Source organism: Syngnathus leptorhynchus, chromosome 15, assembly GCF_054491065.1.
Source record: "Syngnathus leptorhynchus isolate UIUO chromosome 15, UIUO_Slep, whole genome shotgun sequence".
NCBI classification, from domain to species: Eukaryota; Metazoa; Chordata; class Actinopteri; order Syngnathiformes; family Syngnathidae; genus Syngnathus; species Syngnathus leptorhynchus.
In genome coordinates this window covers 6,109,912-6,127,048 of record NC_141209.1, presented here as the reverse complement: position 1 = coordinate 6,127,048, position 17,137 = coordinate 6,109,912, and the positions used below count along the sequence as shown (strand labels likewise).

The 17,137-nt window shown below is 40.2% G+C and overlaps 1 long non-coding RNA gene across 1 annotated transcript; it reads left to right on the top strand.

Moving 5' to 3' along the window:
* Nucleotides 1-399: 399 nt before the first annotated feature.
* LOC147045353 (uncharacterized) lies at nucleotides 400-11,322 on the top strand. The gene is made up of 3 exons (XR_015068317.1): nucleotides 400-544; nucleotides 8,301-8,406; nucleotides 10,516-11,322. It is a non-coding gene; the product is annotated as an uncharacterized LOC147045353 (long non-coding RNA).
* Nucleotides 11,323-17,137: the final 5,815 nt, after the last annotated feature.

The window sequence follows — 17,137 nt, the reverse complement described above, 5'->3', positions numbered from 1 at the left end:
CTCCAGCGTGGCAACCCAAACTTTTGGAAAGGAGGTTCAGTTTAGAAACATAATTAAAAATACACCAAACATTTTCCATTTAATCAAATATGAATTAAGATTATTTCTGTTTTTGACATGCCCGCTAAATCTGTGCACAAATCAACTGTCTGTGTGTGAATGCATATTAAAAATTGCCCTTAGCTTTGTACATGCTGCATCAAATAAACAGAAAACAAACTCTTCATTTTATTTGAGGTCATTGAAGGTCATATCAATTTTTTTCCTTGATGCCGTGTACTCATTGAGTCCACAAGGGCACTTTAAGGCAGCTCACAGTACTCAGACCAGCTCATAACCATATTAAACTTGCCTCTATTGTACCATAATATAAAATGTGACTATTTCAGTTTCAGCTATGTTCAAGCTGTCCGACTATCCAAAATCACCTGACGAGAAGTACATCGACATTCCAAAGGTGAAACGTTGCACCCGTTCCATGCGGGATGGTTTTGCAGATCCCCAGGAGACTGTGGAGGCTAACAGCACTCCAGGAGTCATTCAGGCAAGGCTCGACACTCTGCTTGATATAAATAGCCTTGCGAGAGAAGGCCTGGGAACGGCTGACTTGAAAATAGCTGCATGAAAATGCTCAACGTTGAAAGAAGAATGATTTGGTGTTCACATCGTTTCAAGATTTGGATTAGAAAAGAAAGCCCGAATGATGAATGCTTCCTGTATGCTACTCAAGTGCACTTCAAAACACAATGTTTCTTCTTCTAATTTCCCTCTAAGTGCATTAGATGGTCTTGCTGTGATGGGACAATAACATTTCTGGGTAGTACCTGCCATTTATGCTGCGTTAGACTTGTTCACCCAGTAGGTAGTGTGCATTGCCCCCCCTTTTTTTAATTTCGCCATTTAAACCCAGATACAAAGCAACTTAATTGAAACGTTTTTCAACAGACGCTGAGGAGGCATTTACTGCATGCTTTTGTCGTGTGGAACGGTAGGAGACCAAAAAACTATGCCGGGAATAGCACTTTGCCCCCCCCCCACCCCCTCTTTTTGGAAAGTCAATTCGATTTCCGTGCCTCTTGTGCATATTATTGAGGTCGGGATATTATCTGCTTCCTTGTTGAAAGCGCTATCGACTTTGCCTCAAACCTCCATTCCGGTATGATGTATTATAGCCAAGACCTTGTCGCGAAATGTAGTACATGAGCTCCTCAAAGGCAAATTCTAGCACTACACAGATGGCAAGAAGCAATCATACCAAAGTGCCAAGAGGATCTTACTTGAAACGGCATGAATTTCATCGATGTGATAGTTGTCTATGGAAATTGATGCTCTTTGGAAAGCAATACTCGAGAAAGTGACTTTCCCAAAATGTATTTTGTGCCTGTAATGATTCATTAATTCACACTGCTTCTTACGAACCATCATAGTAAGTTTAATAACTCTACAAATACTGCGCCTTAGAGGAACAACCTCCGTCGACTAAAAAAAAAAAAAAGTTGATGAATAGGCGGCGGCTGCACAGATGGCATATCTTATCGGAAAATCGGAAATGTTTTTCAAATCAAATCAACGGCTTGCAGACGCGTGCTATTTTAAGGGGGTGGCAATGGGTGTTATTATGATGCACACCTGCTCCTCAGGCCTGAAATGACATCCCATCATTCACCTTCCCCAGTTACACAATGCAAATATCACTGCCTGACCTGGCTGCTATTCATACACAATATTCTGTCTGTTACTTAAAAGTGACTCACAGGAGGAAATATTATGACTGGACTTAGATTCAACAACAATAACTATTATGAAGAATGCACCTCCTGGTGGCTTTGGGGTGTTATAACAATTAGAGGTTTCGTACATTTGAGAATTATTCAGTTCTGCTAGTTTTGAAACAAGGATGCATTAGTTGTTGTAAATAAATAGTTTTGGGAGCGATTCATACAATTTGCATGAGCTCTCACGACTCGCTGGTTGGGAACAGTTTTATATTTTATAAACAATACATCTACTTCAATAACAATCATATTTCTATTCCTGCATTGCTACACATGATAACTGTCTCATTATTGGAAGTGTTTGGGATCAGTTGTTTCCAATCTTAAGTTTGGGTTGCTGCTCATTAATCAGACCACTCCCTCGTGGGATCAACCTGGACAGCTAGATATCTCTCCAAATGAGAGTGCATGATTGCATCCATGATTAATCTACAACAACAGACAGCATGGGGCTCATTTCCTTTTCCTTGCCTGCAATCTGAAAAAGTATTGTCGTGATGAGAAGCATCTTAATAACCCTTAGCGTAAACATTTTCCTCATTTATTTTGCATTTTCGTGTTTACTTTGACAAACGATCTGACTTCTCAATATTGGGAGCGCGTGACTTATCGATGTTTAAATAATCTAGAGTTGAGCTTTTATTTAACAGTCGGGGCGAGATGTTTGCGAGCTTGCGTGCCAAGTCAATTTATTTAGGGTGAAGCATTTTAGCTTTGGAATCAAGGCTCCTCATACATAAAAAAAAAAAAAAAAGGCTACCAGTGGTGCAAGCTAAAAGGCATTGTGCAGTCCTTCCCTGCATACTTATGCCATACCTTTTAAAATCTCGGTAAGATCTGAAAGATCATCCTTAGAACAAACTACATCATTATATTCCTGTATCAACAAAAGTCCCCACCGTTCAAAAGCATGTGAACAAATCACAAATGTGGAAGCTGCGTCTTATGTCAAAGTCAAAAGACAGCTGGGAGCATTCTCATGCATCATGGAGACAGAACTTAGATTGTTATTTGGACACTGAATCGTTTTCAATCAAACATGCATGTCAAAGGAGCCATCAGGGTGACATTGATGATTGATCTGAGCTGCATATAGATAGCATGCTGTAGAGTAGAAAACTATTGTAGTATAGAATAATACAGTACAACACAGTAGAGAAAAGTGAATAGCAGTATGTTTCCTTTTCTAATATACTCTAGGAGAGTATCAGTGACATAATGTAATGAATGAGTATATATCTTTCCATTTGTCTCTATTATAATAATCTATAGTAATAGGTGTCCCCGATCATTGTAATTGTACAGAAACGTCATTTTATTCCATTTCTTTGTCATAGAGATTGATATAGTAAGGAACATAATTTTAATTCTATCATTTTAATAGCATAGAAAAGTGAATATATAGCGTCTATATCGTTTTTGCATAGAAGAGTAATTTTATTTTTTCTTTCATCTACAGATGTGTATAAGAAGGCAAATATTTCAAGGACCTATTAATATATATAGCACTACTTTTGTTAGTTTATTGTTTTGCGTGGTGACACTTACTTCTGTGACTGGAGTAGCCCGGGTTGTAGCCGTAGTAGCCGGTGATCCTCAAGATGCGGTCCTCAATGTCATGCACCCCGTTGTCTGTCACTTTGGGGCCGCCGTTCGCTAAGGGGCCCGTGCGACCCGTGCCCCCACTCGGCGTCGATTTGCCCGGCAAGAGGGTATTTTTGCCATCAAGGGGCTCCAGACTGATGCAAGGCTGCTTGCAGCTTTCCACAATAATCTCAGCGCTGGTCATGATCAGTCAGTTGTGCAGGGTTGTAGATGAAGCATTCGTATGTGGCCCTGAGTCCAAGCCGCATCAACAATTAGCACATTGACATTCCTCCAGTGACGCGCTGATACGCTCCTGCACGCGCAGCGAGCCAGTCCAAACATGAGTGCGGCAGACAGACACGCGCCGCAAGGGGGCGTGTCACTACAATTTCATGTCTTCAATTTAATAAAAAAATATCTGGGAAAAAAAATGCTAAGGATGTATCTTGTTGTATATATAATTTCTTTATTTGTATTGAACTAGTCAGTACAATATATTTGAATGTAATCTTTTAGATCTATTTTTATGTTTTTAGCATTTATTTTTTTAGGGAGAATTTTATTCAATTTAAGTACATGTTAGCAGCACGGTAACCTACGGGTGATGACTAGTTAAAAACTACTTATATGAATGAAGCATGTGCAAAATAAAAAAAATTTAATCATGCTATACCATGCGTTGTTTTGATTGCAGTGTTTTTGTATATATGGCGCAATAATTCCATTTCTTTTTCACAATTACATATGAATGTGTTGAAGAGAAACACGTGGGATTTGTTAGTCTCACACATTGCTTCACACCTTTTGAAAAGTAGCATTTTTATTTTCCGTGCTTGCTTTTTTACATGACTGCTAAAATGTGGAATCTTTCTAAACATTTTTTTATTATTATTTTCAAGCATTGTTGCAATGAATTAAGGTTAAAAAAAAAATACAGAACAATCTTTTATGCCTCAGTTGCCTGCAGGTTTTGGGGTCTGGCGCTCCTCCTGCCTTGTATTTGCACGTAGTAGATGCTGCTCATAAATGTGGGTTCCAAATTCAATAACGCAAGATGCAGGACTAGAGTGTCTGTCTTTCCAAGTGCTGCGCTCTTTGTGTGAAATCGATTCCCAGTGTGTCCCCTTTCTGCATTGTTGTGCAGACAGATGCTGAGGTTTATGATGCCCTTGGATGCCAGCAGTGATTCCACCCCCCCCCCGTCTTGCTTACTGAACCAATCTCCACCTTATGTTCTTTTGTTTCATTTGGTTTGGGCTCCAAAACACTTATCTCACATATTCAGTCCAGGAACAGCTTTGTGGCCACAAAAATTACTCAGAAAGTCTCCCCCACCCCTCCATCTTTTGAAAATTTATCACCGAACACTTTCTTAAAAGCTTTTTTTTTTTCTGCTGCAGTCCAAAAGAAGTTTTCCTCTGCTGAGTCCTTTTATTGTGCTCCTTTGAAACTGTCTGCTTATCAGTCAAGCAGTATATGCGGGCGGTGGCTCACTTTCATGTCTTGAGTTATATTTCCTATCAAATACTAACACACAAACATTGAAGTCTATGCAGCTTTGGCCCACTTTATGGCTTTAAGCTTGAGCACGTTCTAAATGCATATTTACTGCAAGGCGCGGAGACAAAAAAAGTCTCCATGTCGACTGAAAGGAATCATTCAGTCCTTGGAGCAATAACTTAGAAGCTATCATTAAAAAAAATCCATCCTCACGTCCTCTTTAATATCAGCTCTAATTGTCCCCTAGCAATGAGTGCAATAAGGCTGACTTCAATCTCACACAACATGATTAACATTCAGAGTATCTTCATATACAAATCCTCTGTGGGTGATGAACATTCTTTCCCTCTCACCTACCCATTAGAAAATAATGGATCCCGCATCTTATTCCCTGCAGCTCGCGTGCTTGGCGAGTGCAAATACCAACATCTATTTTTAGATATCGGCTGATATGTTTGTTATATGTTGAGCTGTAATGTGATTTAGTGATCAGCCTTGCAATCATTTGCTTAATTGTTGTACCACCCGTGAATGCTTCATGTATTTGTATTCAAGCATCATCATTTGTTTAATAGATGCTACAATGTGTCTCATGTGACTTCATCCTAGGTGGCCCCACCAGGACCCCTTAGGTCACCTTTAAGATCAATGACTGACCCCCCCACCTAGCCACCTGCAGTATAAATATTCAATGTCTACTAAAGATAACTTGGATGGTGCAGCAGTGAGTCAAAACAAGGTCTGTCTGGTTTTAGAAGAAGAAAAAAAAAAAAGCCAAATAGCTCTGTCTCGAGTATTACGTGAGTGCTCAGTATAAATTAGAACGCTGTCCTTTGAGACCATCCTTTGTTGCTATCTGCAAAGAAACAATGATCTGTTTATGAAATCCTTCCTCCTCCTCCTCCTCTCCATAAAAACAAACTTGCGGGCAGTTGAGTCAACAGCCTACATATGAATAAAATATACCATGTCCAAACAGCGCTGTTAAAAATAGACACCTCGATTATGCCGAGTCACACTTTACCACTTTTCTTTTTACGCCTGTTTGAGCATATCGTTGGAGGAAGACAATTCAGCACTGTAGACTACTTACAGCAGGTAGTTACCATCTTCCCATGTGCTATGCTGCCAATTAAAATCAGTAACTGCTGGAAGCATGCCCGCGCATCAACATTTTATAAGCTACTGCGTGTGTGTCCGTGTTACACTGAAGGGCAACATCTCGCCATGTTGCATGTAAAGCACGTGCACACAATGTCATGTCACGTACTGTAGCTATTAGCAAAATGATTCAAACATGACCTCTCCATGAAAGCCTTTGACCTTTAGCTATGAGTTGAACGGCAATCAATACTCTGAAGTGTGTGTGAATATAATGTACAGTAACTTTACAGTAACCCTAACCCTAAACCTCTATTTGAACAAGCAAAAATATTTTGACATTCTTAGATGCAAATGTAACAATAAGTTTATCACTTTGCATTGGTAACTTAAATACTTTGGTGTGAGCATTCCCACATATTTTGATTTATTTCTTAAATTTAGACAAAAGTTAGATGATGAGGTAAGTTCGCTTTATCTGAGGAAGATGGAAAGAAATGGCAAGAGATTTATGGCCTCCGGTATGAAGTTAATTCCCTCAGTGAGGGTTTTCCACACACTCGATCGTAGGGTGAGTGCAGTCAGGATGATGGATTAGTTTGCCCGAGCGAGGCCTCTGTGGAGCAAAGGCTGGTCAAAAGCAAGAAACGGAACATTTAGCCTGATTGATCAGATGAGAGTGAGACTAATGCTCATGTCAATGTTCTATTAGAGTCTGTCTTAAAAAAAAAAATTAAAAATCTGATCGTGAATGTAGTTGAACGGCACTCATGGGATCAAATGCCGCTCGAGTAATCTTTGACATTTAATTCAAAAAATCTCACTATAGACTCCATGACAGGAACATGTTAAATCTTTTTGAGGAGTTTTAAGCTTGGTTAACTGAGATTGGATTTTACTCTAAAGGGTGTAATGATTCAAAGTGAATAAAAAAAAAAAAAGGTAAATCAATACCCTCCCTTGTGGATGATACTACATCGACAAAACTGCGAGTTCAGTCAGAGTTCATCCTTTGAAATCAAAGTCTTTATGACACAGAGTCTTTTGGATGAATCCCAGCTTTTTTCTTTTTTTTAAACAACATTGCATTGTAATTTAAACGAAGTAGTAAATTCTAAATTATAATCTAATGTAAATGCTCATTTGTATTACATTTTTGGAGATACTAACAATAATTCACACCTATATAAATATTCTTCCCATGACATCATTTGAATATGCAAAGTTGCGACATAACGGATGAGTTGTTAGCGTATCTGCCTCGGATGAATAGATGGAATATTCAAAGTTTGCAGAATCCTGTAGCTGAATTGTTCCATCAGAGGAGGTTAACTAAGGAACTGTCAAGCATAACCTCCTTATTCAGATTAATGGGCCCATTAGACTACAAGATAAGTTATCTTCACCATCCTTCATTAAATTTCATTTAAAATGGAATTGGGTGACTTACCAGGGGTGGTGGAGGAGCTGCAAAAAAGCTTCTATTCAGCGTTCATTATTCACTGGATGTTCAAAGTCCCTGATTGGTATTGACTGGAAATCTGAATTAAATTCTCCAGGGGAAGAGGTGGTCGATGGTTTGCTGCACGCAGGAAAAATATATCCATCCATAACCCTTACCGAAGGGTACACGCTTTTTATATTAATTGTATTTATTAATTTTGAATCTGCTACCACAGTGTCCCCTTCTGGTAAATCTGAGACATTTTAGTTTTGCACCTAGAGTTCTGAAATTTTAATTAGGCAATTTCTGATATTTAAACATAAATGGAACTCATTTGTAAAGTCTGTGTTTATAAATACTGCAGTGTGTGCAAATGATGAAAGTGACTGTCCTCAACTGAATCCATTTGCACTAATTATAACAAATGTAAATTATTAAATCTCATTTTAGAGTGATCTTCATGAATATATAAGAATAAAGGAAGCTATTGTTTTGCTACTAGACATGTGATCTACCACTAGAGGGACAAGAGAGTCATGCCTTTGCCTGTTGATGCGAGACAATCTACGCTAAGCGCTTTGCTTCAATCTTTTTACAGCCTTTGACATCTTCTCTTGAGAGAATAAATATTTTTCTTTCAACTGTTTTTCCTTAAATGAACTTTATCGTTTGGCTTCTTCCTGAAGCCAAAACAAGTATTTCCATAAAAATAAAAATGAAGTCGACCTTACTTGGACATGATGACCTTAATGTTCCAGTCACTGTGATCTGGAACATTGAAAAATAAAGCCAAATCTTACAATACAAGAAGCAAATAAACTGTGTGATTTAGAGGCGAAGTCAAATTGTTCCTACGATTCCTTTTGAAATTGTTATTTCTTTTGTTTTTCTAGGAAATGACATGAGGAGGTTGTTGAAGTGATTGCCAGGTATTCCGGTCCTGGGAGTAAATTTGGTCAGAGTTATCTCAGGAGAGCATGACACAAAAGAAATCAACTGGTAAGATTTATATTGCTTATGACAGACTGGGATGATTGCCCTTCATCTAAAAGTACGCACTAAGGTCATTGACATGAATTGTACTGAAACACACCCAAAATCAAAAACTGTAATCAGCTCCACAGTATAGTTTTTCGAATCTTGAGCCTACCAGGCCTAACGCATGAGGACACTTTGGAGGATGCTTCAGTTTAGCATCAGTCGACATTTATATAGCGAGACATCAGATCTCTCATCTGCTCCCCCTTCCAACCATTTTCGAAATGTCAATGTGTATTTATCAAGCTGTACGCTATAAAATGAGCATCACAGCCTCAAATTGTGAAGTCGGAACAAGTGTTCATATCTGATTGTTCTGTCGTGAAAACATGTTTTAGAGGTGTTGAGATAACCAATTTGATCATATCGAGTGACACTTTGATGACATTCCAGCTGCTCACTTTAAAGATGTTGGAAGTTTTCAATTCCATTTGAGGTCACAAGGTTCATTTTGCCCAAAGGGAGTTGCTGAAGATGACCGATTTTGATACTAAACACAAATAATAAATAAGCCATTTAAGCATTTTCAGAGATGACTTCCAAATAAATATAAATGAATGACTGTTGGGTTCCTGTTTTGCTATGGAACAGATGTTTAGAATCCAACATTCTTGTACAGTTTATACTGTTTTCATTTTTGATGAAATAAAACTATCTCTAATGAGGTGGGAAATATACAAACAAGATTGCTGTTTATAAAAATGCTCCTTAAAGAAATGAAGCAGTGCATGGGAAAGATCATGACAGATCATGTCATGTTAATTTGGAGTTTTTCCACTTTCCTCAAGAGATGTGTACTTCTTATTTATTTATTTATTTATTTATTTATTTACGTATGTATTTATTGATTTTTATCTATTTATTTATTTATGTATTTATTCATCATTATTTGTTTGTTTATGATGTCATTCCCGTCATGCGCATTAGATTAGGAACGGGAATGCTCCGAAACAAAACCCGTTATTCTCTCACCAGAAAGAACACTTAACAACAGTTCCGCTCAGCAGTTTGAATCGGCTCATTAAAGACACAGTAGCGCTCTGTCACACAGTTGACCTTACTGAAAAGTCAGCCGTACGAACAAGTATGTCACGAGCATTTATTTCTCATGCTGTCGATCCTGATGTCTCGCAGCTGTTCAACATCTGCAGATGTGTGGTTTCCTGCCCAGAGAGAGAAAAAGGCCCGTCGATTCCATTTCCCATGCTTGCGTGCTCCGCCCGACGCTGCTTGCTTGCTTGCGTGCGCCGTGCCCTTTTCCTGCAAGGCCTGTAACAAGATCCCGAGCAAAGATCTCAGAGTGCGCCATCCAGAGTACTACAAGGTTAACAGTTACGAGACATGCCAGCCCCCTTTAGCTGCTTGAAATCCCCTGTCGCTGCAGATGGCAGATAAACAGCAGCGTGCAAGCCCCTTCTAGTTAAGTTGGCATTTCCTCCTGCGACTTCTTCACATTGATAAGAGAGGTCCCAGAAGGCGGCGAGAGCACTCCAGTACCATTCTAATTGTTGACTCCCACAGCATCATATGAGTAAAAACACTTGACAGAATCCATTTGTCTGATTGTTATCTAGTTTGTGAGAGACAGGAGAGAGAGCAAGGACACAGGTGGGGGTGGGGGGGGGATCCATTGGGGTGGCCAGCGCCTTGCCCCTCTAACCCCACCCCCAGCCGAGCCATAAAGCTGCTTGGGGGAAAGTGGGCCTTGAGTCTTTCTGGTTACAGTGTGGGAATGTGTCCTTTTAGAAAGGAACAAGAAAAGGCAGAGGGAAACCACAGGGAAGAGAAAAGGGGGGGGGGGGGGAGATCCTTGTAACAGCACCATCAAAAGAAGCAGATGGGAGATGGGCCCTTCCCCTCATTTCCCCTTGCTAAGTGGCAGTTGGGGGGGACCCCTTTGGTTTGATGCCTAGCATTGAATTCCAAATAATGTCCCATTAGGTCTCCCGCTGCAGCGTTTAAACTGCAGGTCGTCCCACATGTCATTTCTGTGTGTTATGACCACACTGTCACGCTTTGCAATAAATTACCGGCATTCACTGGCCATGTGATTCATCTCTCCACTTGCAGCATGCAGGCCGTGCAGGTGCCTGCTGGTTGGTGTGTCTTTCGAGCCGGGTGTCGCCGTACGCCAATGAAAGCCCCAGAGGTGCCACAGAAGAACATTAAAGCGGCCGTGTGGCCATTGTTTCCTTTCTGAAAATATGTCACGATGATTGATGAATTCAACTTTTAGGATTTACTTGCACAAAAAAATGATAAGTGCGTGAGCAGAAAGCAAGAATATACAGTAATCTGAAAACAATAGCACCTCTTTTTATTTTATTGATTTTGTTTATTTATTTTATTTAGGGGGTCAGGTTATTGTGGTGCCCATTAATAAATTAGGGGTCAAATCAATCAATGACCCAGTTTTGTCATATTTGTTAAAACTGTTATTACGAACTGACATTTGGATTCAGGAACTTTGCTGAAACCATGGTGGGATATCCATCTTCGGATAAAACGCCCATCCTCTATTGGCCATCACTGCTTTGTTAAATATGTGCTCATTCATGATGATCATGACTAAATACCAACAAATAAAAATTCAATTGAACCCAAACTCAATTTAACTCTTTTAAAATTAAATCTAATGGGAAAACAGTGTCTGAATCCCACTCAAGGTAACCTTCAACCCAAACACGTCAACCCCTAATCTGCACTGCTTGTTATCACCATGTGTGTGTGTGTGTGTGTGTGCGCCTCTAGGCTCCTTTTAATCCCAGGTCATTGAAGTCTGCTAAAATACGGGGCCACAAAATGTAAACAGAGCCTTATTAAGTCTGCAGCTCTGCTGCATCAATATCGCCCAGTCACCTTCAGCCATGACTTCAGAACGAGCACTGTGACCCTGTTCATTAAATAAAATTAGAATCAATGTTCAAGAAGTTTTGAAAGATTTTATTTGATATAAATTAAATGATGCAACAGCGAGTTCATCATATTTCTTAAGAGCTCAAGAGAGCTACAGGGAACCAGGAGTCAAACTTTCTGTAATCCCGTGATCCTCTAGTTGAGGAATCATTTTCCACCCATTAGGCCACCCTGCAATCCCAGTTAGCCAAACAATTGCATACCAACACGCTTATCTGGGATGATAGCATGGCAAGTTCGACATTTTGCAGGCATCCGTATAAGCCTTATATCTCCGCTGTCTCGGGAAAACCAGTCAGTCTCGTCTCCACTGGTAGCTGCTTTTTGCTAATTCTGTTTACAAATTGCAAACGTTGGCCAGCAGTTGTTTTTCTGCTTGAAGGCCAGAGGGACGCCGGTTCGGGTATCGGCGGAGCTGCAGGTGCCTGAAGCAAGGAGAGCACATGGATGATGAAAATAGGAAAGAGTCCATTTTTTTTTTATGTTTGATCCTCCCTTACTTCATTTCACTGCCAAGAATCAAAGATCCCACCCTGGATCAATGCTGGGAACCAGGCAGTCCAGCTTGAACTGCTGCGGTCCACTTAAACCAGCTAGCCAGTGGCGGAACATGACATTTCCTACCAAATTGACTTGTTTGCATATTTCCATGAGAAAGTTACATGCATTTGGACCAGTTCCATGTCCTCTCAGCGCTGCACCTAAAGGCAGTAAAAAATGGCTCGCTCGTCATCTCCTCGGGGACGGCCACCCTTCCCATGGTGCTCATGTTCCGCTCCTGTCCCTGAGGGGGATGGAGGTCCAGGTTTGACACAGTGAGGGAGGGTACAGAAACGTAGGCGGCGCGACAGCGCGAGACCGAAAAAAAAAGAGAGACATCTGCTTCTCATCTCGATGGGAAAATTCCCTCGATTTCGGAGATTAGGACGGAGTCCCCCGGACGGAGCGTGCTGGCTCCTTGGAGGCTCACCATGCATGAGCAGAGATCTTGAAGCTACTTGGCTAAGGTCCAGAGTAAGGCACTTAGTGCGTGACTCCTACATGCAATGACGCAACTACACGCACAAGCACACGGAAATCGGATGAATGATAATTATCTTCTCACTGATGTGAACTGGACGGACGAACGAGCTGTGTCTCATGCAGGCCTCACTACTGCAGTCTTTATTTAGTCTTCTTACCTTGAGGCCCCCGAGACTCTGCTCTGTTTATTTTCCCTTGATTAACGCTGCTTCACGGCTTGGGGTGTGGGGCGCTAGTTAGTGGTCTGTGTTCTGTAGTTCAAAGCTTATCACGATACCTTCTAAACCTCCAAACTCTTTAGATTCCACCCCCCCCATTCATTTTTAGGCTTTGTTGATTTTACCAATGGTACACATGTTTTTAATCATTTTTTGACCTGTGGAGATTGAAGGCATTCACCCAAAAAGTTGGTATGGACTGAAATCAATCATGCCTGTAATCATGTTTGATATTTTTGAGATGTCACAGAACCACAGAGAGGATAGATGGCTATTGCGTCATGAATATTTTGGATCTGTTATCGATCTTTGCAGGGATCTCTTCAAAAGTACAATCAAATGAATCGACTATTCATCATTGGTTGCTATCACTGGATGTTTTGTTTGTTTTTGCAATTTCTGTAGCAGTGTTTTCTACACTACAAAGACCCCAATTTTGTAATTGAAAAATACCATTGTCAGTATCATTATCATTATGCCGCGGGATCAAGGTTAGTGTTTTATCCACTCTGGTGGTCCTCAATTGTCTGTCCCCTCTGGGCAAAGCGCCATCTGGGATCGGTTGTCTCTACAATCCCCCCCTGGCAGCAACACTTCAAGAGCAGACTCTCAATGGCAGCCACATAACATACACATTGTCACGAGTCATGACACAGAGCGTCTGTCCCGCCAAGTGCACAGTAGCCACAAAACAATGAACTCAGCCATTTTCAGAGCATCAACTGATGATGATCGCAAATGGCACGGCTGCCAAATTCCCATCAGTCGGCTTTATTATTTCAAGTTCCCTAAGAACTCTGACCCGACGCCCTGGTTTTCTCCGCTCTGCTCCCATTTCCCCTTGTTCGACAAGCTACAGTACTTGAGTGGATGTATTTCAACACATAAATAAATCTTGGCGAACAATTTGCTTGTCTGCCATTTGTGTAAACAACAGCGCACTGACGAACTTCACCTAACACTTCACCTCCTCTGCTAACACTTATTTTGTCCCTCCATGTTCTTTACATTAGCTCCCCCCCCCCTCCGCAGTATTTTATTGCAAAGGAAATGAAGATTTGTGTGATTATTATCATTGCCAAAAATCCTTTTAATCCCGCTCTTTTACAAAAAATGCAACAAATGTCAACAATTATGACACAAGAAGCTGTTGATTCAGTTAGATTCATATTTAAATCTATATTTGTAGTTTGCACGAAAAAAATTATCGACTTATGATTATTATTATTACTTGGGTGGCCCTCAAGGGAGAATAAACAAATGTGAGCACCCTTAAAAAAATAAATAGCAGCAACCAAATATTGAATATTGTCGACTAGCTAAATTCACAGGTACTTAAGAATCCGCCGCCACTCGAACTCAATGTAATCTCAGTACCAGTCGATATAACCATTAAAAAAAATGTGTTCCATTAGCTATTACTTGATCGCTTTTAATAACATATCAGAAGGATGAAAATAATCCTTTACAGAAAGCACGTGTAGGCCAACCGTGTAATGTGACGCTTTGCAGCAACACACCTGTTGGACTCCACACATTCTATTTACATGAAACATCATTTAAAATGGCGATGATATAACCAGAGATGTTAAAAAGATCAAATTTGTCTGTTTAATAGCCTGAGCCAAATCACCACTTATAACTTGCCAATGTGCTCAACATGTGGGACCTCTTAATGGAATTTGGAGGACATGGTCAAAGGCGTGAGTTACAACCTGCTCGCCGACTGCGGGGCGTCCATGACTCAGGCCCAACTGCTCATTTGGAAAGCACACCCTTTTCACCACTGGTACTGACGTAGCCGGCGATAACTCACTCTCGGAGCTGTTTTTACAGACCGACATGAGTGACCGCAAGCTTGTGGACGTGATGAAATTTTATCTCAAACAAACACTCAACATATTCCTCCGAGAGTCTTTCTCCTGCTGTGGTCCAGGTGTTATATTAGCTGACAGGACACAGTATTATGATGCACAGGACGTAGTTATGTTGTGGGCCGGTGTTCTGAGAAAACGTTTTAAGCTGACTGGTAATTCTTAATGTATAGCAATAGTATAATTAATAGATATTAATTAGGTGGGCTTTGTGGTTCGGGAATTGCAATATTTACATTAAAGAAATGCTTATGGAATATAAACCAAGTGGGGTTCTGAGGTCAGCGGACTTGTGGCAAAAATTTTTTTTTTCCAGACTTGTGGCAATTCGTGGACCCCAGAGAGCAACGCAAACATGGTGCATCAGCATTTAGTTGTTATGCTGCATACAAATGAAATAAGCTGCCAGTAAGAATGAAGAAAGCGACAAGTTAAAAAAAAAAGGTTAGTAAATTATCGTTAGCTATTGTTAATAATTGTTAGCTTTTTTTTTTCAACATACCATTGATTTTAGAGCATTTAAAAATAAATCAAAAATCTTATTCTTGCGCTGTAGATTCTTTAAGAAAATTTAGTAATCACATTTTTATTTTTGTACTGTGCTTTTAAATGTCTTAAACTCGTTTGCTTTTAAATGTTGTATTATACAAAAGAATTTTGCTGTTGTTGTCTTTACTACTCTGTATGTTGCATTTTGTCGTTTTATGGAGGCCAGTTTAAACGGTGACTGTCTTTAGGCGAAACCTTTTAAAAACACAAAAGAAGAAAAACTTGACTACTTTTACAGTTCCCGTATTTTGTAAGCATTTACGAGTGCAACTCCCTGAATGATATTCCATACACCTAAAATGATTCCATTCTCCAACAGGAAGAAATAGTCATTCACCCGAAGGTTAGGGATATCTTCAATGACATGCTGCACAGCTGCATCACACTTAATACTATCTGGAAATTCCTTCTCATTGAGTGATTCATAACACCTCCGGACCAAAATACCTCCTGCGCTGAGATGTTGGCTTTCCCACAAAATAAAACAATGCTCACACGTGGAACGGACTTGCCATGAAAACAGGATGACACCTGACAAGCCTGGAACAAAACAAATGTCTGGGACAAAAATACAGTAATGCAGCATGGCAGCTCAGTTTTTTTTTTGTTATTTTTTTATGAATGAACATGTGCTAATCACCTTAGGCAACAGTAAGCAGCTTTGTGCTCGTGCTTGAATCGCTTCCTATTTACCAGCTTTTCAAAATACAACTTGATCTTTCACAGCATATCAATGACAGGAAAGACGGAAGTCTGCAATATTGTCATGTCCTGTTTGGGTGTCCAGGTGCTCAGACATACTGGAAGTCCGGTCACTTTTGAATTCTTTCCAGTCTGTTGGCTCTTAATCAATTAAATCATTTCAATTAGCCAATGATACAAAACTAATGACTGACAGTCTTTAGTGGTCTGTCTTTAAGCCCTCAAAGTTAGTTAATTAGATTTTTCAAGGGGGCTCTCCACCTTCCCCCTGAGGGCCCCACGGTGCGGCATAGCAAAGCCTTTCCAACAATGATGAATGGACATCATTAATGATGTTCATCTGTGTACTCTTTACTCGGCAATCTGGGAAAATCAGAGGTCAACAGTAAAAAGGAAATGTGCTTACTTTGGCACGCCTGCTCCAGAGAGCTGCCAATTTGCTCCTCGCAATATCAAGAGAACCACCAAAATGTGTCAGACATTGCTTGTGGACTGGCTGACACCCCGGGATTAAAAAAATAAAATCATTTAGAAAAATAAAGTTTTGCTCTTCGTACTCCATGATGGATTCATAAAAAAATAGTTGAAGTATGTTCTCATTTAAATCAATTTAGCATCTAATAAACATTCCCATTCTTAGCAATGGACAATTTTGAATTTTCAGTTGTCCTGTCATTCAAAAGTGGGAGGAGCCAGACTATCTAGTGAAAACCCACAAAAACTCCACACAATAATTAATCTGAGATTCAAACCCCAAATTTCAAGTTTGTGAGGCCGATAATAAAAAAGTGAGAAAGAAATCCTGCACCTACTGGACTCTACTACTATCAACACCGAAAAGTAATGTGTTGTTTTTTTCGGCCCATTCCCCACCCTTTAAGGAGTTTCATGAAAATTGCTCAAGTTTGTGCAAACTTTCCCAAGACTTTATCCAAGCACCCTTCCAAGTATGTGGTTGCTACAAACTAGAAGAAGGGACTACTGAGCTCTTGTCAGCACAGTGACCCATTTCTCCTTGTATATGCCATCACTCTAGCCAGTTTGTCACTCCATATTTATTGTGCAAACACTTTGAGTGGTCTTCCTAGACCCTATCAGTGACTGCACCTTTGAAAACATCGATAGATCACCAAGTAGGAGTCTCTGTCCGGTGTCCACTGAGCCAACACAGCCTGCAGGGGAAGAGGCGGCAGGGGGGAGGATGAACCTTTTTTTTTTTTTGCGCAATTTCTTAATTCCGTTCATAAAGTGAGTAACCATAAAGTAATTGGGTTGAGTTAAAAATCCAATTTCACGCTGGATTTGAAATGCTGAACAGTTAAGGAGAAGAGCACTTTTATGGCGTAATTCAAGAAAATGTCTTTCCTCGCTGATTGTTTTGCAACTGGTGTGGCTGCTTCGACTATGCGA